Raw genomic sequence first — 27,996 nt, 5'->3', positions numbered from 1 at the left:
TTTGTGTGATGGACACATTCAGCTCTTATAAAGAAAGTCGATTTTAAAGTTCCTATGGTTTGGTTATTGGCTCTGCCATCATTTAGACACACTTCAAACTGGCAGCTTTAACAAATGACATACCTCTGTAAATATACTTAATGATCAACGTACAGTTTTAAAACTCTGTGATCATATCCTATGTCACTCGCCGTTCTTTTTCCATTTATTTATTTTGATATTCGGTCATTATTTGGATGCAGATTTTTGATGATTTCAGCATTTTTCTATAAACTCAGAGCTTCTGTCTCTTTGTTTACGCCAGACGGACAGTCGGGGGGGGGCTGGGGTACTTTTGTGGAATTAAACCGAAGTTGTAAAAGTCGAAAATGGGATTTGGAAAAAGTGAGGCGGTCATGACCCCGCCCCCCGTCCCCCTGTGGAAATTACGTCCTTTGCCGCCATCCTGGACGAGGTGTAAACTCTGAAAATGAAGTTTGCTGCCGCTCCGTATCTCCTCCTCCTCCCGCTCCTGTCCGTCTCTGTGTTTTCTCCTCCTTCCCCTCCGTCTCTCCTCCTGTTTAGATAGAGGAGCTTTTGGGGGGGAACCCGTGGGGGGGGGACAGGAGGTGAGGTCCACAGATAGAGGACCCCATTGTGGTCCGACGGGAAATGCATTGTGGCTGGATTTGTCCAGTTTTATGTAAAAGCAATACTCTTTTCACCTGAACTAATACAAGCTGTGGCGTAAGCCCCTTACTGCCATGTGCTGCATTTTTCCCCTAATCTCTCTGGATTCAGCAGCGTCCCCACATACCTCAGGGCACTCGCTGATAAAGCCTTAACTCTATACTCCTCTCGCTCTCTTCCTCTCTCTCTCCACCCTCACCCAGCCTTGTTTGCGGTCTCTCGCCCATCAGCTTTTCCCCCCTCTCTCTCCTCCTCCTTTCTGTTTCCCAGGACACCGATGAAGCAGCCTAGCAAAAAATTAAAGTGATCAAGAGATTTAGAGGAACGAGGAGAAAATCACTTTGTGAATTCCATCTAGGAGAGGAGATGAGAAATGTTTGAGGGGAAGAAGAAGGAGTGAGAGAGAGAGATGAAGAGAAAAAGGAGGAGGCTGGGGGGGATTTCTGAACTCGGGAGAAAATCAACTCCAGCATCGTCTGCTCCCACCACATTCAGATAAATGGCGGTGACGGATTTCCAGGTTAAATATACAAAGAAATACCAGAATGAATTCATTTGTTTTCATCTCTGTACATCTCAAACAAAATGACAACGCAACATGACGCCAAACAGAATGAAAGATACAAAAGTAATTCAAAAATAATTCATATAAACATTTTCTGATTTATCACCTCGATTGCCACGTTCTCGGGAAGTTAGAAAAAGTAAAAAAATGTAGTCATGACTACATGAGCGTGTGTTGACTTTAGTTAGAAACCAGGATGTGAAACAAGATGAGCACTATTTGGTCTGCAAGTTATTTTCATCTCTCTTTCATCATCTCTGATTTCTCAGTATACAAACCCTAAACTTCCAACACTGACATATGAAAGTCCAAAAGTCTTTAAAAGCACACTAATGTCATGCTGGAATCCCCTAATTTCTTATCATTTACTGACTAAACCTTTAACAAGAATTCTTACAAAATGCTTTTACTCTGTGATTTCGGTAATCGTTGTTATTTTTATATTAGTCTGATTTTGTTGTCTGCTTGTTTACATTCTGCCTGTTGCTTTAATTGTCTCTCTGCTTTTATTTTCTGTTGTAAAGCACTTTGTTACAAATAAAGTATTATTATTATTATTATTATTATTATTACATTAGGGTCCTGAACATTCAACGATTCTGTCCCAGCTCTGGGGGGGGGGGGGGGGGGGGGGGGATGTGTTGGATGTAAACAGACATGTTGACACTCAACAAGATCAGAACATGTTTTATTACTGAGATCACTGACCATCAGCACTGTCCCCTCTCCTTCTCTCCTCCTCTCCTCTCCTTCTCTCCTCTCCTTCTCTCCTCCTCTCCTCTCCTTCTCTCCTCCTCTCCTCTCCTTCTCTCCTTCTCTCCTCTCCTTCTCTCCTTCTCTCCTTCTCTCCTCCTCTCCTCTCCTTCTCTCCTTCTCTCCTCTCCTTCTCTCCTTCTCTCCTTCTCTCCTCTCCTCCTCTCCTTCTCTCCTCCTCTCCTTCTCTCCTCCTCTCCTCCTCTCCTTCTCTCCTCCTCTCCTTCTCTCCTCCTCCCCTTCTCTCCTCTCCTCCTCTCCTTCTCTCCTCCTCTCCTTCTGTCCTTCTCTCCTCTCCTCCTCTCCTCCTCTCCTTCTCTCCTCCTCTCCTCCTCTCCTTCTCTCCTTCTCTCCTTCTCTCGTCCTCTCCTTCTCTCCTCCTCTCCTCCTCTCCTTCTCTCCTCCTCTCCTCCTCTCCTTCTCTCCTTCTCTCCTTCTCTCGTCCTCTCCTTCTCTCCTCCTCTCCTTCTCTCCTTCTCTCCTCCTCTCCTTCTCTCCTCCTCTCCTCTCCTTATCTCCTCTCCTTCTTTCCTTCTCTCCTTCTTTCCCCAAACTTTTAGTTTTGAAGAATTCCACATTTTTCTTTCTTCTTCTTTTTTGTTAGATGTATTTTTGGGCTTTTCCTGTCTTGATTTGAAAGACAGGACAGTGGATGGAGTTGGAAATCGAAAAGGCCTATGATCAGGTCCACCCAGTGTACCTACTCATCTATGTTTTATTGTTCCTGGTTATAGCAGGATTTTATATTTTATAATGTCGTCCATGATGTACTCATTTTTTTTTTCTTCTTTTATTGTATGTTTGCTGTTTGTTGTTGTTTTTTGTTAATGTAAAGCACTTTGTGACCTTTGTCTGCGAAAAGCGCTATATAAATAAACTTTATTATTATTATTATTATTATAATACCGCCTCAACACTGCCTCCCCTGTTCATGTGCATACTGCAGCTTGTGTTGAAAACAGAGGACGCCGTGCAGCTTTCCTGCGCGGGTAAATCTCCGGCCTTAAGGACAGATTTAAGTCAGAAGAAAAATGCCATGAGGAAAATCTCCATTCTGCATTCTCTCAAGTTATGAAACGAGAGTAAATGTTTGGTTTGCAGTGATTTATAAAGAAGATAAAATCAACAACTTAACTGCAGTAACCCAACTCAGAAACAGATCACAAATATGAGACACAATGTAATAAGGTAACAAAACTAAATGAGAAGGATTATTGAAAGTGTGTCCTTTAAATCATCCTTCAAACTTTTATTTATTACCTCGTGTGTTTATGTAACATCTGCTTTCTTCATCTGACCAACATTATCTGACAGAAAAAAAAAGCTCAAACGTAAAAAAAAACTAAAAAAGGACATTTGGCATTTTCCCATCATGCCTAATCCTCTGCTTAAGCTGCTCTAATATCTCTCAGTCATATTTTTGCCACTTCTCCTTCAGCTTTCCTGCTGATTTCCGAGTTAACGTTGAAGGTGTCTCAGGTGTAGGACGGCCGTCTTCCTCCCGTCATCAGACGTTGATTTGTCAAAAGCGATTTTGAGCTTCCTGTAGGTTCCTCTGCAGCATCACCACGCTGCTGACAGAATCTTTATTCAAATGAAGATCCATGTCAGGAGAGATTAACCGTTCACGAGGCCCACACAGGGGATCTCCGAGCCAAAAAAGTACAGATATTATACCTCCGACTCCTCCGAGGTCTTCCTCCCTTCCCGTGCTCTTGACTTTGACTTTTAAAAAATGAAACTTTCTTCTTGTTTTCTATCTCCTTCTGATCTACCTCGGGCTTGTTTTCTGTCGCAGTTTCTGTTGTTGGAGAGTTAAGAGCTGGAGTGAAATTTCTCGTCTTTGAATGTAAGCAGAAAGAATAAAAATATCTTTGCTTCTCCTTCACCTTGTCCTTGCTTTTGGTCGCTTTCTCTTCCTCCTCGCCCCAGCGCTCTGTTTTATCTCGTCCTTGTGCCGTCCTCTCCTCTCATCTTCCTCCTTTAAGTGAAGAGTCCTTTGAAGACATTTCCTGTTCTTTCTCTCTCTCTTTCTCTCTCTCTCTCTCTCTCTTTCTTTCTTTGCAGTCTCAGGTGTTTGCACAAGAAAGACCAAACACAGTTGGAAATATGTAGAGCAGATGTTGAATTTCTTTGTGTGTTTTTTTTCACTTTTTTATCTAACTGCTGCTTCTCTTTTTTAAAAAGCTGCTTTCACAGTCATCTCCCTCTTCCTCCATCTTCCCTTTACTTTCACTCTACCTGAGAATAACTTTATTTCTCAAAGTACATTTTGTGTCTCTTTTGATTTTATGTTTGATTCACTGATTAAATGTTAAAGCCGTTCTCATTTTTCCTCTCTTAACTCACCTGCACCGCTGACTTCAAAAATAAATAATCAAAGAAATTCAAACATCAGGTCAGACTTTGAAAATAAAGTTTTTACATTTGATGATTTCTTAAACGTACAGCAGTAATGAACACATGGTTTGCAGTTTGGACTTCATCATGGTTTGTGTTTAAAGCATCAGTTAGTACAAGGGTGGGCAACTGGCGGCCCCCATCAACCCTCAATGTGGCCCTCAGGTCAATTAATTGGAAACATGAAGAAAAACATGAGAAAATCTGCCATGAAATCATGAAAACAGAAATATGTCCATACTAATATTTGATCACTGGTATATGTTGAGTTAAATTTAAGACTGTAATCGTTTTTGTATCCTACAATTTGGCCCTCTGGCAGTGAGAATTAAATTAATGTGGCCCCTTGCTGTCACCAAAGTTGCCCATCCCTGAGGAAGTAACTTTGATTGTGTGTTGATCCCTGAAGACCATGAGGTTCATCTGATCTCTTAACTTATCTTATGGTTTTATCATTTTTATTCTGTTTGTTTCTCTGTTTTTTTTACATTGGATGTTATTGCACTTTATTTCTTTATTACCTTATTTTAAAGAGGACATATTCTCCCCCCTTCTCCACCTTTTCAAACAGCCCCCCTGTGGTCTAAATGAAACATCTGTGCTGTGCTTTGGTCAAAATATAACATGAATCAAGCACCAGAGGAGGTTTGTGACCCTGTATAAACCAGCTCTCTCAGAACGCTCCGTTTTGGTGTGTGTCTCTTTAAATGTAATGACCCCGCCCCCTCTGAGTTTTCCCCGTAGACATCACTCCTCTGTAGCAAGAATAAAAATTGCAGACCTGCGCAAAAGTTTTGCTCTAGGCGTGGGGTTGAGAAACCAGGGGAGGGGAGGGGATTTTTTTTTTTACTAGAATCCCACTGTGACATCACAAGGAGAGCACATTTGAAACAGAGCATTTTTCTCTGTGTTGTAAGACTTATGCAGACCACAGTTTTCGTCGAATAAAACTATTAATGACTAAAATCATGTTTTTTTTTATGAACAGCTTTGTCTTTCATGCAAAATCAGCTGATTTTAACAGCATATAAAAACTTTGAGCAGGAGGTCAGCAGGGGTTCAGACAGCTTCACATTTTGAGTTGAGAGTCAAAACGCTCGTCTCTTCTGAAGCTTTGCCTTTACTTTATTAAATACACAATCAAAGGACATAAACTAAATTAATATTTCCTATAAGAGACGTCGTCTAAAAGCAGCTAGAGGGTTTACCTTTTCATTTTGGTTATCACATTATTTGAAGCGATTACACTAATGTCTCAAAATGAGTGTTAATAACAGGTGAAGGAAGACACCGAGAGTCTCACGGGTGGGAATCTACGACTGTGGGTGGGCCGTGTGTGTGTGCGCGTGTGTGTGTGCGTGTGTGTGTATCCACATATCAACGCTCTCCATCAGAAAATTTCTATCAGCAGATAAAACAAGGAGGAACAACACCTCGGACAAGATACGCCGGGGCGCTAATCTCCAACACTTATCAACGCTTCCCTGCTAATATCTCCTCCTCTAGTTTTCACACACACACACACACACACATGCACATACATCCACCTGACCCCCTCCTTGATCACACACACACACGTGGACACACACTACACCGTTATGAAACGCCGCGGCCGCCCTGGCAATGTGTGTTCCTGTGATACTGAGCGAGGGGGCAATTCAGCTCCTCATAAAGACCCCGGCTATAATCTGCTCCCAACGACAGGTCCACCTACACACACACACACACACACACCGCCGCATATTCTACCTACACACACACACACGTTGACAACTTAAAAACCGCGCCCAGAATGACACGCAGCATTATAAATAGTCTAATCTATATGGTAATAGTGTTGTATTCTACAAGCAGAGAATGGGGATAAGATAACATTGTGACTCCGGGGTTTGTACTTCCTTCTATGGTAATTGTTATCAAAGGTTATTTGGGATGACATCGGCGCCTCCTTGTGATTGGCCCGGGCCCGGTTATTTACGATATGAATTATGATAACCATGATGTCTCCCTCGCCCGGCCGCCAGATACAATAAATTGCTATCGTTAATCACGCCCGCTTTGTTCCGCCATGATTACCCCTCTGCGGCGGGCGAGAGAGTTTTTATTTAAGGCAGAATATGGATTTGTCATCCTTCTGGCGGCAAAATGAAACTGACAATATTTTACGTCCTGACATTTAATTTGTAAAAAAAAAAAAAGCGGACTCCGGCTTGCATTTGCATTTTATGACACTCTCTCTCTTCCTCCTCCTCCTCCTCCTCCTCCTCCTCCACCTCCTCGATGTCTTCCTCTCCTTTCATTCGCCGAGTGGAGGTGACATTTGTGGATCAGGTCTGGGCTGGAAAACGAGAGCAGAGAAAGGGGAGGCGATGAATGCCGTCTGAATGTCGGCCAGAGTTTAAACCTGTTTTATTTGCATAATGTTTTTTTAATTTTCACTAAAGCACATCGCTGCATGAAAAAGAATATCTCCAATCAGTGTTGTTTGGATTAACATACGGCTGAGGTTACAAAAAAAGGGATTCAGTTATCTCTGCAGTATCAATACTCTGCTCAAGATGATCAGCTGGATTATCAGCTCACTGATAATCTGTGAACCTGCCCGGGAGCCTCTGAGCGCCGCGCGTTCAGAAGAAAACATCGAGAGGCGGCGGGAAAGCTTTCAGAGACGTGTGGACCTGGAAGCTGGAGGGGGAAATCATTTTCAAAACTTTAACAAGTCTCTGTAGAAGTGACATGATAGTGCAGTCTACTGGGGCCCTATAGGCAAAAATACATTGGGGGGGCCCCTCCAACTGGTGTTTATCACCACCAGTGTTCCAACGCTTAAGCCCCGTTTCCACCAAGCAGTTCAGTTCAGTTCGTCGTGGTACGGCGTGCATTTTGTGGCGTTTCCACTATCAAAAGTCGGGAAAGGTCCCCAAATTATCGTCCCGTACCGTCCCGTACCGTACCGTCCTACTTTTTGCTCCCCTTCTGTTGGGGTACCAAGTGTGTACCGATCTAACCCTAAAAGGTGTTCCACCTAAAACCGGTGTTCCACCTTTTAGGGTCGGATTGCCGCTAAACACTGCAGTCCGTTGATTGGTCGAAATGATCGTCACTTCCTGTGCGACAGCGGTAATAAAGGACGGCTGTATTTTTCCTCGCCGCCTCGTCTGAAACAAAGCTTCATCGCGTTTTGTAACAAAAGAACCACAAGCCAATGAGAAAGACCACGACCTGCTGGATGTCCTCCGTTGTTGCTCTTTGTTTACGGTGTCGCGTTCTTCTTCGCGGGGTATACTGCTATTACGTAGCCGACGCGGCTAACGGCATCCGGCTTACACGCCGCCTGCACAAAAAAAAAAGAGTACGGTAACTACGGTTGGCTGTGGAAACTCAAACAGGATCAGGCTTTACCGAACCAAACCGTACCAAACCGTACCGATCCATACCGGACCGCTCGGTGGAAACGGGGCTTTACTTCCTTTGTTCTACTCTTTCTTTGGTTTTTGGTTTTTCAAAAGCAGGACAGCCCTAAAGTCTCGTTTAATAACGCAAGTTTCTGTGAGATCGATGTACAGAGGGTAACAATCCTCCAGGTGAGTGGCCCAGGTTCAAATTCTCCTTTTCTGCATGTCATTCCCCCACTCTCTCTCTCTCTCTCTCTCACTCTCTCTCTCTCTCTCACTCTCTCTCTCTCTCTCTGATTTCAGACTCTATCCTTTCAAATGCAAAAGAAATTCTTCTCTTTCTTACACGAGTAAAGATATCACAATCTGGTTATGATAACGCAAAAATAGGTTGGTTTGATTCAGAAAAAAAAGAGACGATTCAGCTTGAAAAATGTAATTGTTTGCAGTTGCACTCATGGCATTATTTGTATTAACAAAGTTAACAGATCAACTTTAACCTTTGGTTTCACACTTGACTCAAACTCAATCCAAAGAAGAGTTGATCACTTCATAACCCTGACTTCTCATGAGTTGCAGTTTCCTCTTCTGAAGAACTCTTAGAGATGACCTACCGCCCTTGAACGCATCACACAGTACAGTACTCTAATAAAAAAAACAACCTTCAAATATCAAGAATGTCTCAACACTAACGAAGAACTTCTTAATAAACAGATCAACTCCTGTTTACCATCGCCACCGGGATCCATATTTAAGAAGTCCCACACACACACGCACACACACACACACACACACACACACACGTATACACACTCTGAGGGCTCTCTGGGAGATAACCGTAGTTAAGTCGAGCTATTTCCTTTTCCTGTTTGTGCCAGGCGAGCCACCCTGCTGCCACCGAGGAATGTTGATAATGCTGGCCCTGGGCTTCACACACACACACACAAACAAATTTATACACACACACACACACACACACACACACACACATTCACACTAAGAGAAGACGCCCATGTTATTCCACCAACGGCAAAAAAAAAAAAGCTGAATACATGTAAACATGACGGAGAATAAACTCGGTGGAAAACAAAAAAAAAGCCTCCAGAGGAGAGGAGACTTTGAACGACTTTGACCCTGCAAACACACACACACACACACACTCACACACACACACACACACTCACACAATACCTTCCTCTCACTCTCCTGACCTTCCAGTGTGGTTGGATGGAAAGAGACAGCGAGCCCACTGGAACCTTGGGCTGAGTTATGCAGGAGTGAGCTTTGAATAATTGTCCCGCAATATGAGTGTCTCTGATTAATTGCCTGAGATAAGGTCTGCTTTCCTCCCCTCCTCACCCTCCTCCTCCTCCTCCCAGGCCTGCCTCCCTCTCTCCCATAATCAGCCGCGGACTACTGAGAGAGAGAGCGAGAGAGAGAGAGAAAGTATTTAACTGACCCTGTCATCTCGGAGCACGATGATGGCTGTCCTAATTACTCAACAATAACAAAGGGCCTCATTTAGCTGTGACGGCTGCCTGCAATCAGCACTTCTATGAATAACTTAACAAATAGGAATGAGGGCGGGAAAAAAAAAAAAAAAAACGTATTTACAGGCACATTAATTCAAGGCCAAAAGACAATACGTGTCACCTCCAGCTAACTCGGGATTCAGGTGACAATCAGGAGGTAAAAAGTGAGTGTGTACAATATACCACGGGTTGGGGATGAGACTGCGTTGTTGGGAAAATGTGTGCAGAGTATGCATGTTAAGAGTGCACGGGAAACTCGTGCACATGCATGTGAAACCTTTGCAGGAGCATGTGATGTTAAAGCTTGTATTTTAGAAAACTACTGCACCGATAAAAGTTTGAATAGTCATAACGATATCAGGAGAATTTTAAGATTTTGTACATGATGCAGTGATGTTTTAAAATCCAGCCTCCTGGACACAAGTACAGTCAATGTAATTGTTATTAAAGGTGACCCTTAAAAAGATGCTCCTCACAGTGCAGTGTGCAGAAAAAGATCTCAACTAAACTAAAGAATCACGATGAAAACAATTCACCCTTTGTTTGGTTTGCATTCCTGTTAGCTTCTGTACTTCCATCAGGACAGCATGCAGATGTTTTATATGCAAATATGAAAATCAGAAACACACTGCATCAAGTTAAACTCCTTAATTGTTGTTTATTTAAAAAAAAAAAAAAACATGATATAGACAGATCTTGGTTATGTGCAAACACACATACAATCTTTGATGTAAATATCTGCAGGAGATGACGCACACTTATTTCTTTTTAGGTTTTTTTTTCATTTAATCCTTTTCTACTTCTTTTTTTTATTTCTTTAACAGTATGCTTAACCTGACTATCTATATGCTTGTAAAAAGGAGGCACAAAGCTCGCTCTGGATGCTGCTGCATTTTGAATCTGCATACTGTGTATATATTTCTATGTATTGTTTCCTTTTCACCACTGGGTGTTAAAAATATGAAAACATTTTGCAAATATGTGTAAGTACAATGATCGGAAATACAATAATGTATTGCAATAAAAGTATTTAAAAAAAAGTTAAACTCCTTTATTTATTATACTTCTTATATGAATGTATAGAGGTCATTTTTAATAATTGCACACAGTATATCATTTTTTTTCCTACATCAAATCTTACTCTGCTTTGTAACTACTTGTTCATAAATGCAGTGGAATAAAAAGTTCAGCATAAAGTCTTAAGCACCTCAAACTCGTAGAGAAAAAGTAGGGCGACTGGTTGCTCAATGAGGTCAAAGTAGAGGAGAAAATGTAAAAACAAATGTGTTTTTTTCATGCATTCGGTGGATGACTTCCTCTTCCTCACAGACCTAAACAGCAAAATAGGTTATCATATCTTTTTGTGTGTTTTATGTATTTATTGTATTCTTGACATGTTTAAATTTACCCATGTTTTTTTTTTTGTGTGTGTTCATTTGTTGCTTATTGTTTTTCAACTTGTTGCACCTGTCTTCTCTTTCTCTGGTTCATGTGACTCATGTGGCTGCTCCTCATTGGCTGTAGTTGATATGTGGGTGAGGCCTGATGAAGACCTCTATTGTCGAAAACATGCTGGCTTTTTAAATGCCATTTTTATCCATTATAATAAATGGATATAATGGATTATAATAAATAAAAGCCACCCTTGATTTTACATTTGTCGTGCTTGGAGTGCATGTTCCCACCCTTTCTGTTCCTGAACCTCAAATTTGTATTTAAAGGCACAGTATGTATTCTGCAGCCGGGGGTCTCTCAGTCAAAACAATATGAAAAGATGACGTCGAGGCTGGAGGAGGAATCATGGGAGTGATCCTCTGCTTCCCGGATAATTTGGGTATTTAAAAAGTATTTTTTTGTACCGCCTAAGCATGCTTTGAAGTTCTGTAACAACCCTCACATCAAACCAGCTGCATGAGACTCTGACAGGATTGACTACTGTCGTATTGATCTGTTCAAACAGAGTTCTCTTTGCACACTCGCAGATAAGCACATCCTATCGATTGCACCTTACAGTCAGACACAGAGCATTTTATGCATCGTATAAGACTGACACTGAGCAGACCTGATCTGATTTTGAATAAAAAATAGTAAAAATACCATCCTCACACGCGGCTCTGAGCTCACTCTGTGTGTTTTAATTGTGTGCCTGCATGTTTCAGAAAGGCGAGGAAGACATCGGCCGCACAAAGTATCAACCTTCTGTCGGCGCTGATAGCACCTGCACTTTGTTGAGCTGCATATTTACATATCAAACACCCCCTTCCCTCCCTCTCTCCCCTCTCCCTGCATGCACAACAGGGACAGAAAAAGACGGGCATTTCCTCCAGGAAAAAATATATAAACTAAACAAGGAAGTGAAAAGAGTTAGAATGGAGGCGGGCAGACTCCGTTTACTGATAAACACGCGGGAGCCTTTGTAAGTGTTACAATGAACCGGCAGACCTGGACGCACACACACAAACACAGGGGCAGTGGAGACAAGTTGTGTAAAGTTTGACTGGGATTTCACAGCGTTTGGGGAGAAAAGATACAGGAGGGGTGGGAGAGGGGGAGGAAGGCGAGCGCACTTGACACTCAGCTAATGGTAAATCCTCTGCTTTATACTGTAATTTACTGCCGAGCCTTTAGGCCAAACTGCCTTTGAAGTGCTCTGAAATGTCAAATCAATTATCACTTAAATGAAAAAAAAAAGAATTCAATTTACGCGTTTCATGATAATCGCTAACATTTCATGATATAAGGAAGAGAAAAAAAAGCAAAGCAATTTGAGGCGATTTGAAGCCCCGGCTCCATTTTTTTTATTCATGCTGCTCAGATATGCTGATTGGAATATAAAGTTGTTGATGATTGCGTCTTTTTCTTCGTCGTCGTCGTCTCCTTTCTGGTGTCATCGTGATCGCGGCGTCAGGGAAATCAATTTGGGGGGTATAATACTCTTCATCAATTGGAGCTGGGTGATAATGATGTTCTTACACCTGTGCAAGCGTGTGTGTGTGTGTGTGTGTGTGTGAGAAAGTAGTGTGGAACAATCGTCTTCTTCATGATTCATTACGTCCTAATGCCGCTGCATGGTTGAAGACGCACACACACTCCTCACACTAATGGCTCTGCAAAATAGGCCGAACGCAGACGTCTTCCACATGCCGTTCTTTGTTCGTCGACAGGTAGAGCAGACGAGCCACGCCGTCTGAACGACATCCTGCACATGACAGTAAAGCAGGTTAACGTCTCAATCAGCATACTTTGATTTTTTTGAGAAATGAGGTCAGAAAATCTGTGTTTGCAGTCTGTTGTCAGAGCTGTTGGCGGTTTGATGTCTTGCTCAAGGGCATGTCGGCAGTACTCAGGAAGTGACCTGGCACCAATTTAGCAACCAACTTCCATACTTAAGTCTGAACCGGGAATTGAACAGGCAACCCTCAATTTAAAGTCTTCATATTCAATGTTTAACACTTAAATGTATAAATCAAGTATCTCCTCTGAAAATAACTCTGTGAGTCATGACTGTCTACAATGGGTGTAACACCCGAGTCCCACTGTCTGTGATGTTTTCAGAGTTTTCAGAGTCCTATCTTCACTTTGTTTACATCGCCCGGACGGCCGGCTGACTCCTCCCCTCGTGTATAAAAGTTGTTTAATTGAGGGACTAGAGAAAAGAAGAATAACATACTGTACTCACTGCTTAACTGTGTTTCTAGATCACGCTCATTTCAGGTAAATTTACATGCAGTGTGAAGATACGAGCAGAATAAAGATCGCTAGCATAAGCATGCTAACACAACAATGCAGCGCGAGTTGTTTTGGTTTCATGCTGGTGCTCAAGGGCGACATCTGCTGGATCAAAAATATAATATAAAGCCTTTAAACTCAACATTCAGAACTTATTTCCCATAAACTACCTGTCTCCTGTATTCTCTTCTCTTGATGGTGGAAGTGGAGACGCCTGTGAATGGTTAAAAAAATATGTCGCCTTTCAAGTTTAAGCGTTCCCATGTAGAGCTTGTCCGTCCCCTCATGGGTCACTGTTAGTCACTCTGGGGAGTTTCCAACCTTGGCATTGAGTTGTGAATCATAATAGGCGTTTCAAAAAAATACAAAAATGTTGACCAATAGGAGCAGAGACTAAAACTGCCAAGCCAGAAAAGCTGGCACCGCAGCGTGCAGACGGTGAAATCATGCGCGACCTTCCCATCAACAACATTTGAACTCTGAAATGGATGAATCACTCTCCTCTCACTTTGACAAGAATTTACCACGACTGGTTTGTTCAATCTCAAACCACTTCAAACAGTTTCCTCAGAGTCCGGTACCAGCAGCAGGTCAGATGACAGCGCTTTGCCGTTGTTGAAACTTGAGATGCACCAATCTAACTTCTTGAGGTCGGATACTGATCTGATACTTTGGCTCTTGTTGTTTGCTGATACAGATTCGATCCCATACCCGTGCTAGATTAATCACATGATGTTCTTCACTCTGCGGATTGAGACTGGGAACAATCTGTGTCTAAAACAGCATCTGGTTCTCCCAACTTTAAATAAAAAAAATGCTTAGAAACAGAAACTGGTTAAATAACTTCCACAATCTGACCCGGAGTCTGTGTACCTTCAACAGCATCACTCAATATCACACAGTGAACCCTCGTTCAGCTGCTCTATGTGTGCAAAGAAGCCGCGCAGTCCCGTGTGGTCCTCGGCCTTTTTCACGTCGCTAGCATCGTCTCTTAAAATGTCAGGCACTTTAGTAACCTGATAAAGTATTTCCTTAATGGCAATGATATTTTTGATGATGCTGAGAATAGTGACGATGGTTTTTGTTTGATAACGACGACTTATAAGATGGTTTCTATACTGATTAGAGCTCTCAAGAACTGCCCTCAATGTTGTGCTTTGCCTCTGGTCACTTCCTGTCAGCACCTGTGTGTCCAATCAGACTCAAAGCTGATCGTTTGCTCTTACTGACATTGTTCCCTTTTTTCTAGATCCTTGCTTGTGTTGTTCTTACTCTCTGATGTACGTCGCTTTGGATAAAAGCGTCTGCTAAGTGAATTGTAGAATTGTAGTTGAAATGATGTCGCTGGTGTGTGGTCAGTGTATGTTTTTAGCCTGTAGCTTGTAGCGCTGCACTGTGGGGTAACATAAGCGCTCCAGGTATCTTCAGCTAAGTTTGGAGCTTTTGCATCCATCACCTCTGCTGATAAATGCTCCAGGCGGAACGCCTTTAGGTAACGTGATGGCAAACTGTTGCGGTGGTCTCAAGTGTTTTGTCTTTTTCAAAACGTCACCGGGAAGTGTCTCTCGTCTGTTGCAATGCTGCAGACAAAGTGAACTGCTTTCGTTTCGTTTTGAATCTGCCTCCTTTGTTCAAACTGGTCGTTCTAGAAACTTGAGCTGTGCAGAAACGTGCTGGTAGAAGTTGTAGAAGTTGTAGAAGTTGTTGGCGTAACAAGCGTGGAATGCATCCAAACAGCTTAGCATTTCTTGTTAGCATCCTCCATGCTACGTTGGATGCAGAATACACAGGACTAGCAGCGTGCTGATGACAGTGATGAAACACACCAACATGCTGTAAACACAGATTTGTATAGATCAAAAACATGGATCGCCCTTTTGACAACTATACTCGATCTAGCTATTTGAGTCGGGATTTTGGGAACTTTTCAGGATGTATGTAATTGTGAAGGCGCTAAGTGACTCCTGGCCTGACTCAGCTAAAGGGGGTGTGTGGGGGGGTTGGGGGGCGGGGGGGGGTTTAGGGGTAGAAGAACTTTGTAAGAAGGTGGAAAAGAGGTAAAAAGGGAGCAGACAGACCCCTCTTCCAAGCACCCACATCTCTTTCTCTCTGTTCTGTTCCCTCTCTTTGTGCACCGTGTGGAATAACATACCTTTTCCTCCCTCCTCCTCCTCCTCCTCCTCCTCCTCCTCCTCTCGCTCTTCTGTGAAGCGATCAGGGCTCCTGATAGAGACGCCGATTACAAAAACCGCAGCAGGAAAAACAAAGTGTTTTTCGGCTCCTGTTTTTTCAGGGCCTGGCGCCACCCGGAGTACCATAAACAATAAACACGGTGCCAACCAGCGTCGGGGCCGCCCATGTGCATTTTTTTTTTTTTTTTCTTCACCTGATTCACTTCAACACACATCATCATCGACACCAGGTACAGTGTGTCATTGTGAGCAATCGGCGGTGCATTCAGGGGCAGAGCGTGCAGGGGATGAGTGACAGTCTGCACACTTCCTGTGAACTTCTCGTCAACTGAACACACTCACGTTGACCTCACCTGTCCTTTGCGAAAACAAAACCTGAATGCTTTTTTCCCCTAAACAAACACGTTTAAAAAGCTTGTTTCTGAAAAAAAAAAAAAAAAATCAGCCTTTCCCTCAGCAGCGTCCGTATCTTTACATCTGCAGTGTTCGGCCTCGAAGCCCCGGCTTGCGTCGAAGCGGTTCTGCTAAACGGTGGACTCGCAGCAAATTGACTATTACTTCAAAGTGGCCTGTGATTATGTCCCTGAGTGATTAGGGGTGGGGGGGGGGGGTGCTGTTAAAGAGGGAGCCACTTGAGCATTGCCAGTGAACCCGTGAAGGAATGCCGGCTTGGTGCCCGACCAGCGAGGGGGGAAAGAAACGCCGCCGGAGAGACGCACGAATCCCACGGAAAGGCAAACGGCCGTGCAAGCAAGAACTGAAAGAAGAGAAAGGAAGAACCTGTTTCTGTGCAGCCAATAAAAGATGTCAAGAGGTGGAACAAAAGCTTCAAAACTCAAAAAGAAAAATAATAAAACGCTAAGGAAAAAAAAAAAAAGGTCAAATGAAATGTTATGACGTGTCGATGAACACGTACGCAGGTCGCACGCAGGGCGGGAGAAATCATTAGCTAAGCACATCAGGGGACGAGACCTCCAAACACTTCACATTACATTCCAATTGTTGCCAGATTTCCCAACTTTTCCAGCACCAAACTGTTCTTGTTTGCCCTTTTCCCCCTTCATCTCGACATCAAACGGACAAAAGAGACGAGCAGCAAAGCAGACGAGGAGGGATGAAAGAGAGAGAGAGAGAGAGAGAGAGAGGCTCCTGCAGCCGGCCGAGCGAGGCCTCGAACGCCCCGTTTTAATGGGAATAATAAGCTTTCTATCTCAGGCAATTAAGTCGTGCATTTCGATGCTTATCTCAGAGCAGAGGTCCACTGTGCCATCTAAAAGAAAATGTTTGCGTTTGAAAAAAAAACTACCATCACATAAACAAGATAAGCAAAGGGGGGAGAACACGTATCGCGTCCAACCTCGGCTTTGTTCTTGGAGGGATACATGACGATGCCGAGGGCGGGGTTTTTCAGGAGCGGCGGCTAATGTCCTGGATCCCCTCTGTGATACCCCGATACACGCGGCATGCTGCCACGAGCTGCAGAAAATGACCTGAAGTTCTGAATATGAGACTTTGAAGGCAGATGAAGCAGCGAGCATCCTAAACCTGGAAACTTTTAGCTCGTTTATGTATCTCAGGTTTATCGATGTGAAGTAAGTCCTCACTACGTTTGGAAAGTAAGTCGTTTAAATAAATGGTTTCCTGCTTTTTCCCCATTGAGTAATTTGAAGCAATTCAACCGAAGCCATCCCTCGTAATCAATTATTAAATGGATAAATAATCCAGTCACACGCTGAGAATGACTTCACCGTGGCTTTATTTACACCTGCAACCGACCGACACCTGAGTACGGCGGTTGGCTGTGCACGGGGAACCGTGTCAGGGGTTTGAATCCTGTCAATTATCTTGGAGCAGTTTCACTTAATGACTTCTGAGAAATAACATCAAACTACCCACAAAAATAATTATTCGGGGGCCAAAAAATATCTGAAAAAAATAAAACTGTTTTCAAAGTTTACAACCTTTCAGATTTAATAATATTAGCCGATACCGACACTCACTGGATAAGCTAATATCGGCTGGAAGATTTATCGGTCCGGCTCTATGGACACCGTTCATATAATATCTGTTGATGTTTTTTTTATCTTCTAGACATTGAAGAAAAGTCAACGTTGTTTGAAAAGCATCATTAAAAAGCTGATTTTTACTTAATTTACCAAAAGATTTATACCTGTTAAAATCATTTGTTAAAAGAGATGGTGAGAATAAATAATCAGCCCATTATATATTCAAATGTAGACTACAGCACATCCACATAACTCACATTATACTCTGCTGAACAAACTGCTCTGATGGGTTTGAAGTTGAAAGATAATGGTTTATCTGTGCAGACACCGGGACAACAACTCATTCCACTTTTCTGTCTCTCTTTTTTTTCTTTTTTGTAATCAGGGGGTCACATGCACGGCTTTGTCTCCTCTCAGGTCAGGAACTTTTAACCGTCTGCCGTCACATGTGAAATCCTGAAATTCAACATTTCACGCATTCAGACCTGCTGGGACGTGAGGGCGACTCACAGTTTCACACCAGTTGTATCGATGGGGGCACGACCTTAAATAATACAGGGCGTGGATATTTTGCACACCATGAGTACTTTTTTCTTTTCCCTCTGTGATTTTTTAGCCGGAAGAGTTCAAACATGGAGAGTGCTAAAGGAGGAAGAAGTGGGTCTCTGAGTGTGTCTGAAATGGACCGGCCTGGTCCTTTTTGGTTTGTATGTTTTCCTACAGGTCGGGATACGGAGGCCAAACCAACACACTGAGGCCCCTCAGACGCTGCAAGCCGAGGCCACCGAGAGGTCGCGACCCCGGCCAGAGTGTCTCAGAGGTCAGGGGGGTCGGGTCAATCAGAGGGGAATGTTATCCACAGCATCAGAGTTTATTTGTTTAATTTACTGCCAAACCCCGCTGTCTGCCTCTGATCAAGATGACTGCGGATTACGAGAGGAGGAGAGAGAGAGAGAGACGGGGAGAAAACGAGGGCGAGAGAGAAAGAGAGAGAGAGAGAGAGCCTACTGCTTCAAATTAGGCTGTAAAAATAATCCAGTGTTACCCTCAACTAAACATCGTACTTTAAACTTATTGTCAAAAGTCAAATAATCTTTACAAACCACAAAAACACTCAGACGAAGGAGGCCGGGATTCACACGGGGGTCACTGCGAGTGTCGGGAATTTTTTCCCGCTTTCAAACCGCCTTTTTTTCCCCCCCAGTTTCCTCTTCGGTTCGGTCTGTGAAAGCACTTACACGCAGCGAGGACCAGACAAGTGTCGGATTCATAAACACCGATGAGATCTCTCACGCTGGAAATGAAAAGCTCACAGAAAGACGAGTCGCTCGCGTTTTTCACACAATATTAAACTTCCTTTCATGTCTTTATGGGGGCAAGCTGCAGACTGTACCTCCTCATCATCTCTGAACTCATTTTACAGGTCACTTATTATCACGCGACCCCGAACCACTCAATCAGCGTCTCTGCAGGTTCAGCCTCTTCAAGAAGAAGTGGTGATTTAATACATGAAAACTTTTCCCAACTTACAACAAAACCTTCTTCTTTAGTGCTGAATGATCTTTTTTAATGTTTATATTCATGTTGATTTTTTTTTTATGTTAACTCCAGGAAGACGAGCTGAGCAGGTACAGCTGATGGAGATCCTAACAAATAAACAAAGACGTTTGATTCACCCTATAGGGGGGAAAAGTTAAAGTTTAGATGGAAAGATAACCTGAATGAAATGGCAAATTGAGTGTGTGTTTTTAAAGCAATATATCAGGTTATATAATATCTGGAGTTTATGGAGGATACAAGTTATAAGGACAATGAGAAAGTATCATGATTCATTTTATCAGTAGAAAAAATAAAATAAAAATGAAACATTTAAAAACTTGATTCACAAAATCAGAACTCTGTATGGCTCTTTTTTAATTTTATTATTATTGGTGATAAGGTGAACAACAACAAAACAAATATGTATAATATTTATTTATTTTTATTTTATTTCATGTTGTATGTATTCTTGTATGTTTAAAAAATTATATATAAAAATGTGCCAGGATGAACAAAATCTGTGATGAAATATGACAACTTGTAATGTAGTCAAACAGCCTGCAATAAAGTAATAAAAAAAATAAAAAATATGTACATGAAGAATAAAACACAGGCAAAAGCAAATAAACAAAGACGAGCAAAATATTAATTTTAAATTTAAAATCAAATTAAAAAACATCAAAACATTATGAAAAGTACAAAACAACAACACAGAGAAATAAATGTAAATGAGATGTGGTGAGAAGTTAGAAAGTTGTGAATGTGTGTGTGGCAGAGCCATGTGTCGAAGTGAGGAGAGAAAAAGAAATAATGGAGAGAACAAATAATAATTTTTGGCTCATTTTATTTTGATAGTGATGAATATCTGAGGATTAATAAAAAAAAATTAATAATGTGACATTTGTGTTCAGAGGAAACCTCATTTGCACTGTTTTTGTTTCTTGGGTAAAATGCAAAAAAAAAAAAACAACCAAAGAGAGTAATTTGGTTGTCAAATATTTAGACACAATCATCTGTTTCATAAACTAGACATGTTGAAGTTATAAAAAAAAATGGAATAGGTGGATCTCAACTTTCAGGAGCTACAGTTCCTCTTCTGGTATACTGTGGATGTCTTTATTACAGAGCAAAGACACACGACATGTTTGTATTCATTTATGTTGCAGTTATTCTGTGAAGTTCTCCAACTACAGGGTGATGGGAGATTTGTGTGGAAGATGTACAGGAACAGTAGGTTTTATTATTATATGTTTAGAATATTTATATTTTTTTTCCTGAGTAGATTTACTGTCTTAAATGTCACAACTTTGTAGGAGGTCAAAGTTCACTATCATAAATTTGTTTAAATAAGCAGAAAATCTTTGTCTCTGTGGCGCCGGTGGACAAGTGTGCACGTCTATGTACGGAGGCTGTTGTCCTCAAAGCATATGGTCAGGGTTCAAACCGACCTGTGGCTCCTTTCCCACATGTCATTCCTCTCTCTCTCTCTCTCTCTCTCTCTCGCCCCAGTGTCCCGTCTCTCCAAAATAAAGGCGCAAAAAGCCCAGAAGGAATCAATCTTTGTCTCTGTTTTTTTCTCTTTTTTTTACATTTCTTCCTGCATGTAGACAAAAAAAAAAAAAAAAGAAGCTGAACCAGCATGTTTACAAATAAACAAACTTCTCTCTATTTAATATCTGACCCCATCAGGACGAAGACTTAAACCTCCCGGTGGGCCTGAACCCCTCCCGTCGCCCGACACACAAACCTCTGAGTGACTTCTCACCCCCTCGACGGTGGAGGCAACGCAACAATACGCTTAATTTGCTGTGTGGAGTATCTGCGTACCTGCAGAGGTGTGTGTGTGTGTGTGTGTGTGTGTGTGTGTGTGTGTGTGTGTGTGTGTGTGTTTTTAAACAGTGTGTGGAGATATAGCAAGAGCCCAAACAGTGCGGCGCCAGCAGTCTGCCCTTCCCTTGAGAACGTAACGGCTGAGTGCCATCGGAAAGAGAGACCGACGACGGGAGGGGGGGCGGGTGTGTGTGTGTGGGAGAGGGAGGGGGAGGGGAGGGGGGTGGTTGCTTAATATGTGTACCATTGAAGGAAGCAGGTGAAGCCTTTCAGGTGATGCCACTTTGTCTGCACCAACCTGAGGCGGCTGAAACAGTGTAAGTCACACTCTGACTCAGGCTGACTAATATCTTTAATTACTCAGCGGGTTCCTGAACACATCGTCATTCTCGTAAATAGAAATGACCCCTAAAAAAAACGCCCCCCCCCCTCCTGTCATTCTTCTCCCATCAAGAGAAACGTGAATCTGTCATTTCCCAAGAGGACGTCCAGCACTTCAGAATAAATTCCCCTCCATCTCTTTATTTTTCTACTTCCTGAAAACCCCTCAGCGCCGCGCGGTAATCCTGCCAACTCAAGAAAACTCTCTTTTTTTTTTTTTATCTGTCGAGGAGGTGAAGTGGACGTATACGAGAGAATATGAAAATGGGGTGAACTCAGAAAGCCCCCCCCCCCCCCCCGTGCTTACTCCGTCAGAAAACGCATTTCTGCTGTGCTCGGCAAAAATCCTTAATGCCAAAACATTTTTTTACCCAGAGTCCCCGCCGGCCTCTCCTCTGACCGGGTTCCACTTCACTTCATTCACATTTTAATCTTTTTATATCGTTTTTAAAAACAACAAGAACCTAAAAAAGTTCAGCTTTTGGGGAAGAAGGAAGGAAGAAGAAGCCAAAAACTACTGAAACTCAATCTGGTTATGAAAGACTCTGATTCTTTTTATTCACTGACTAGTTGGACAAATAGAACAATCTGGATGTAGAGGAAATATATTCTCCGGTTTGTATACGGACACGGGAAAATCGACGACCTCTCCAGCTTTTTTTTAGGGATTTCAGTTTCCTCCTGTAACTTCATTATTTTAATGTTTGATGCTCAGGTGTAACACCCGAGTCCCACTGTCTGTGATGTTTTCAGAGTTTTCAGAGTCCTATCTTCACTTTGTTTACATCGCCCGGACGGCCGGCTGACTCCTCCCCTCGAGTATAAAAGTTGTTTAATTGAGGGACTAGAGAAAAGAAGAATAACATACTGTACTCACTGCTTAACTGTGTTTCTAGATCACGCTCATTTCAGGTAAATTTACATGCAGTGTGAAGATACGAGCAGAATAAAGATCGCTAGCATTAGCATGCTAACACAACAATGCAGCGCGAGTTGTTTTGGTTTCATGCTGGTGCTCAAGGGCGACATCTGCTGGATCAAAACAATGCATGTAAAGTCTTTAAGTGTTTAAATAAAGCAAAACAAACAGCAGGGTTTAGCTGATGGGGCTAAAATAACACTGACATGTTCTGATCTGAAGCTGCTGAAAGCTAACTCTTTTACATCACATGTGGTCTGTTTATACTAACCACACATGATGTGATTTTGAAGTGTTTTTCAGTGAGTAACAACACAGTTGCATTGGAGTCCTGCACTAATGATCCTCACTTCCTCCTCGTGTGTGTGTGAGTGTTTATATGAGCCTGTGTGTGCGTGTCTTTAGTGTGTTTTCCCATCAGTATTTTTGCAATCATTGTAGCTGTGCCCTGTCCTTGCTAGCATTAGCATGCTAACACAACAATGCAGCGCGAGTTGTTTTGGTTTCATGCTGGTGCTCATGGGCGACATCTGCTGGATCAAAAAATCGCCTATAAAGCCTTTAACCACGACTGCAGCAGCAAAGATCGAACTCTCCATGGAGAAGATTAACAGTAAATATCTCCTGGTTATGACGCATTCATATCTCAGGGCCACGTCCTATTTTAAATATTTGATCCGACCCCCTGAGAGAAAACATTTTTACAGAAGAGGCAATAAAAAAAAATATGGTCGACCTCTCCATCTTTCTCAACAGGTGGGAGACGAGTCAACCTGAACCTTTATTTTATTCTATTTTCTATTTTCAGGGGGTGTTTGGATTGCTTGACTAACTCTTCTTTTCATTTCATGTTTCAAAAAAACAAAAAAGAACCAGAAATGGAGTTGAGGCTGCCGGAGCCAAAAACGACTGAACTTAATCTGGTTATTGTGCGCTCTTTGTTTTCGCTGACTCAGCTCTTCAGATTCTTTCGATTGTCTGAACTGTTCAGACAAATAAGAAAAAATCTTGCAGGGGAAATCTTTTCGTATACATATTACATGAGAGGCCACAAAAATGCGACAACCTCTCCAGCTTTAGGGGGTATCGAGGTTTCATCCTGCTCTCTTTCTATGTATCAAAACGATCAAACTATTTTAAAAAAGGAGAGTTTTGACGGATCAGCAGGGAGTCTGTCAGCGTCCTCCCCCCCTCTTTCTCAGAGCTCAAAGCTACGCTTGTCAAAATCATTCTCTGCAGTTTGAAGGGAGAATCAAACCTTGCTGATTCAAGCACACAACCCTAATAAAAACAAAAGCGGCGCTGTTCAGTCGGCTCTAATTCCCTTGACAGTCTTCCAGCCAGTCCCACTTAAGGTTATTAAGGGCTATAAATACGCTGGTTACCAGGGCTAGAATGTCAACGCTGTTTGCCCTCGTTAAGACACATAATTACCTCATTTACATCTCGTTTCCTCCCCAAAAATCGGATGCCATTATGCGCCCCCGCACTCAACGTTCCCCCCCCCCCTACTTGTCCAAAAACAAACCATTAGGAGTCATCATCCAATCAGCTTCCGAGCTGCGTGTTATAGGAAGGGGAAAAACTCCCAGGATTCAAGACTGGGATGGGGAGGCTTGGAAGAAAACTGACTGAGAAAAAAAAAAAAAAAAAAAATAGGGCTCATGGGAGATGTGATGCTCAGACAGGAAATGCAATCACAGGCGGCTTCCTGCGGGGTTGAAAGGCTCCGTTGAGCCCACACAAACTGTAAGAATAGAGCGGGAGAGTTTTGTAGTTTAGGTCGCAAAGTTCAATGTAGTTTGGGACGAGTGAACTCACAATTAAAATCTACAACTTTTCACGCTGAATGGATTTTAGGGCGGTCGTGTTACCTGCTGTGTAGCAGACGCTCGCTAGCTGCTTCTGTTTTTGGGCGACTCGCTTCCACACAGTTTAAATACGGTGGAATAAAAAGAAGCTTTGCTGCTGCTTTGAGTTGTCAAAGACTTAAGAAAAGCTTTGGGAGCAGATAATGGTTTCCAAAACCAGGGTACAACCAGGTACCTTTTGGAATCAGCTCTTCATTTTTTTCATTCGCCCGTAGTGAACGCCTTTATTAGGGCCCTAGCACCAAAACGGATGCAAGTACCCTGTTGGATTCTCATGTTCAGACGCTTCAAAACGCACCAGAATCTGCACAAAATTCAAGCATGGTGTAAATTTAGGTAAGATTATGGTTTCATGCATGAGCATCTTAAAACGGTTCCACAGCGCCCTCTTCAATCCACGTTCCCAGACAGGTTTTGACGTCGGGGAGAAATGCTTCCAGTAAGCTCTCCCAGCAGGGGAAAGTTCCAGATTTCCATTTTGTGAACATCATCACGATATGACCCGGCTGTAACCTGTAGCCCCCCCCCCCCCCCCCCCCCCCCCGCCCCCTTCAGACACACAAACATAAAAAAATCTTCACATTTAAGCACCCGACAGACAAAACAACACGATGTGGAGATATGTGTGTGTGTGTGTGTGTGACGGAGGACACAATAATCTGATTTTCAGATCTGAGAGAGACTTCATTCCTTGCATCGCTGACAGGTTCCAACCTCTGTCGGTCCGAATCAGCCTCTAAAATCAACGACGATGACGAAAAACAACAACAACAAACGGCGTCAGATAATGGCTGCTTCCCTCTTCCTTCTTATCCCTCGCTCAATGCTCTCCTCCTTTTCTCTTCTTTACTCCTTCATGCTCCCTCCTACAAACTATCTGTACCGGCTTACCGTTATATGGTGGGAGTCTGGTATATTGTGTGTGTGTGTGTGTGTGTGTATGCGTGTGTGTGTGTGTGTGTTATAACAGTATTACAGCAGTTGTGTATGAAAACAGCAGATAAGAGCGCAGGATGATGAAATGTGAAGCAACAACACATGACCCAGCTTAAAGATCTCTGATAAAAACAAACACGCTATATACTGTATCTGCACACACACACACACACACACACACACACACTGCATACATACGTTTCACCAGATAAATACACACACGCTGTGAACCTAATATTACACACATTTTATTGTGGACAGAAACACAAATGTTCCCTGCATTGGGGGGGGGGGGGGGGGGGTTGTGTTCATAATATCACACGGAGGCCCGGCTCGGCGTTGTAAATGAAAAAAGACCTCGATAAGATCGCGGAGGCGGTGCCGAGCGACTCGGGGTTTGTGTGCGGTGTGGAGGTGATCACGAGGGTCGCTGAAGGGATGGTTAAAGCAGAGGATCATGGGAAAAAAAGCATGGAGGTGTTCACTGATTTTTCTCCGCTGTGGAGACGTTTGGTTACAGCATCAGGAGAGGGAAAGGAAAAAGGTTTCATGTTCAGATTTGCTGCAAAAAAAAGAGGCTGATTTTGCACATTGCTTATTCAAGTGACGGGGTGAATAACTGAATTTTTTGTTTTTGGTTTAATACGCTACTGAGGCTGAAAAGAAACATTGTTTTAAAGGTGCGTGCTAAAGGCTATAGGTTGTTATTGTTAACAAAAACAAACAAAGAAAAAACAAGATTTTTCCATGATCTGCGGATGAGATCGTAGCCCCCTCCGTCCCAGGAGCAGAACCTCACTTAGCTCCATTAGCTCAGCGCCAAGCAACATCAGGTGATCGTGAGCACACCTGGGCTACTTTGACAAGCAGGGGGCGGAGTTACAATTTTATAAACAGAGGAAATGGGGGCAAATATCGCAGCCCACGCAGCCAGCCAGACGACATCGATCGTCCTCCATATTTGTTTATCTTCTGAAGTCCATATTGATCACACGAGTTTATGTGTGATCTCGCAGCCTGGCCGAGTCGTCTAGTGTGTGCATTCAGACGATTTTAATGTTAAAAAAATCGTTTGAAACTGTCCTTATGTCTGCGGTCGCCCAGGTTTTTTTTGTTTTTTTGATCTTAAAATCGTCTAGTCCAGCCTTTCCCAACCTTAAAACTGCCGCGGCCCACTTTGATATACAAAATTACTCCGGGGCCCGTTATAAAATAAAAGTTTTGACGACAGCTATCACTTTCAGTTACTGTAAATTATTGGACATGAGATAATGATATTATGGCAAGATAGACAGGAAAGTTTAGTAAACAATATGTCCATGAATAGTCATGACACGCCTTACTAATCACTTAAAGGGTTGACTCATGGTGAATCATCATTATTGTCATATTTCTTTTATTTTTATAATTGGTGGAGGGCTTTTCACGGCCCACCTGCAGTACCCACACGGCCCACCAGGGGGCCCACACTTTGGGAAGCACTGGTCTAGTGCATAGCCAGCCTTAGTGCAGCCTTAGTCCGAGTGTTTGGGTCTATAGACAGAAGTTAGACGTTAATATTTCTTTTTTTTTTCTTTTTTTTGGTTTGGCCCTCTTTGGTCGCTGCTTTTCTTGACGTTGTTTGATTCTAAATGAACGCCGTCTTCTCGACTCAAACTGTCCCGCACACACGGTGCAAAAGATCGACCTATACCTCAGACTAGATCGGTCTGAGTGTTTGTTATCAGCGCACTTATAAAAAAAAAACTGTTTCCATTCAGTTTCCTTTTTTGTCTCAAATTCTGTGTCAGAGTGAAGAAAACACACACACACACACACACACACACACACACACACACACACACAGACACACACACACACACACACACACACACACACACACACACACACACACACACACACACACACACACACACACACACACACACAGACACACACACCAATCAGTGGCTAGTTCTCTATCTGATGTGGAGTTGATCATGGTGGCATATAGAGGGGTCTCTGATGAATTCACACACGCACACACACTCAGCCTTTTGGTCTGATAACAGCAGTTTCGGGGGGGGGGGGGGCGGAGAGAGAGGAAGAGGAAGCTGAGGGACAGATATGTTTTTTTCCGGATGGACAGGTATGGTTTTGGCCACGCTCCGCTACTCCGGGACACCTCTGTGATTGGCAAGGAGGCCGGGGCCGCCTCCCTCCACCGACAGATTATTCATATCACCTAGTTAGGTTTCATGAAGCAATTATATGTCTTCACACTCCGCCAACTTTGGGAATGGCAGACTATAGAAACACACCATACGGCCTCTGATGGTGGGAAATGCCTCCTGTCAGTGAGGAAGAGGAGGGTGGGTTTGAGGAAGTCGAGGCTCACATCACAGTGCATTAAACTTAACAGGACCGGGCGCTTCCATTAAAGTTACTATGAAAAAACAAGATTTGCTGCTTGAACGAATGACCTCCTCGGGATCTTTTTTTAAATCAGGAATTACACATTGCGTTCATATCGTCTATAGTTCTGTGCAAATAATTGAGTGACATCGTGGTTAAAGTTTGCACGACTCATGGACCTTTTCTCTGAAGCGTTCATCATACTTTCTCTGCAGAAATAACAAGGAAGAATATTCCCAAATCTTTGTTTGTGTAACAGGTTGTTCTGAAGAAGTGAGGCGCGGGAAACGCCTGAAGCAAAGATGACACAGTGCAGCTCTTCACTATCCCATATCTCTGACACTGTTTATTGTTGAAGATGAGCTCACACACACACACATGGATATGTCCCTGAAATATTGTAGGATGGAGAAGAAAAAAAAAATGTCAAATCTGTACTCATGCAGAACCAGGAAGTCATATCCCAGAACCCTTTCAGATTCATCTGTAACTTTCCACAGCATGTCACCTGAAATAAACAAACAGCGGCTCCCCCTGTGAATGCTCTATTAACCCTGTCGTGCAGCTGAAGGTTAAACAGTCGGGAGTCGCCTTCATGTGTCGCTGTGAGGACGGAGCAGTTCAACAGAATCAGCCTCTGATTACTCAACAACTTCAGCACAAAGTCAACATCGCCTGACTGCTTTGACAGACTTGTTGTATGAGATGTGGCTGCAGCTTTGGCAGAGGGCGGGCACGTATGCATGCTGCTCGGATTTAAAAAAAAAAAAAAAAAACAGAAGGTGAAAATACAAAGAAAACGTCGAGGTTGCAGCGCACAAACTGAAACCTCTGCGACGTTAATGACATCATGGGAAAACTGTCACGTAGCAGGATTTATTTTGG

At 42.9% G+C, this 27,996-nt stretch overlaps 1 protein-coding gene and 1 long non-coding RNA gene across 2 annotated transcripts in view; one reads left to right on the top strand and one right to left on the bottom strand.

The window, feature by feature from the left end:
• kin (Kin17 DNA and RNA binding protein) overlaps nt 1-27,996 on the top strand; it is a 143,191-nt gene that overhangs the window by 91,205 nt on the left and 23,990 nt on the right. The window lies entirely within an intron of this gene.
• Nucleotides 12,079-13,339, bottom strand: LOC132956166 (uncharacterized). Its single transcript, XR_009665984.1, has 2 exons — nt 13,214-13,339; nt 12,079-12,513 (listed from the first exon to the last, which is right to left on the bottom strand). It is a non-coding gene; the product is annotated as an uncharacterized LOC132956166 (long non-coding RNA).

Source organism: Labrus mixtus, chromosome 22, assembly GCF_963584025.1.
Source record: "Labrus mixtus chromosome 22, fLabMix1.1, whole genome shotgun sequence".
Classification (NCBI taxonomy): Eukaryota; Metazoa; Chordata; class Actinopteri; order Labriformes; family Labridae; genus Labrus; species Labrus mixtus.
The sequence above is the reverse complement of the archived record's forward strand: the minus strand, read 5'-3'. Positions and strand labels throughout refer to the sequence as shown.